Genomic DNA, 350 nt, shown 5'->3' with positions numbered 1-350 from the left:
CGCCCCGCCGGGCCCCAGCAGCGCCCCCGCCGCCGCCCCGCCGCCGCCCGCCGCCCCGCCGCCCGCCGCCGCCGCCCCGTACAGCTCCGCCGCCGTCATGCTGCGGCCCGGGCTCCCGCCGCCGCCGCCGCCGCCGCCGCTGCTGCTGCTGCTGCTGCTGGGGAGCGGCGAGGCGGCGGCGGGCGGCGGAGAGGCGGGCGGCGGCACCAGGGGCTTGCTGATGCTGATGCTGTCCTCCTCCTCCTCCTCCTCTTCCTCTTCCTCTTCCTCCTCCTCCTCCTCGGTGCTGCTGCGGGGGCTGCGGGCCCGCGCCGAGTCCGAGCTCGACCCCGAGCCCCGCCGGCTGCCGC

The sequence above is a fragment of the Tyto alba genome, unplaced genomic scaffold (assembly GCF_018691265.1).
Source record: "Tyto alba isolate M040663 unplaced genomic scaffold, T.alba_DEE_v4.0 Super-Scaffold_21, whole genome shotgun sequence".
Lineage (NCBI taxonomy): Eukaryota > Metazoa > Chordata > Aves > Strigiformes > Tytonidae > Tyto > Tyto alba.
This window is presented reverse-complemented; position numbering follows the sequence as displayed.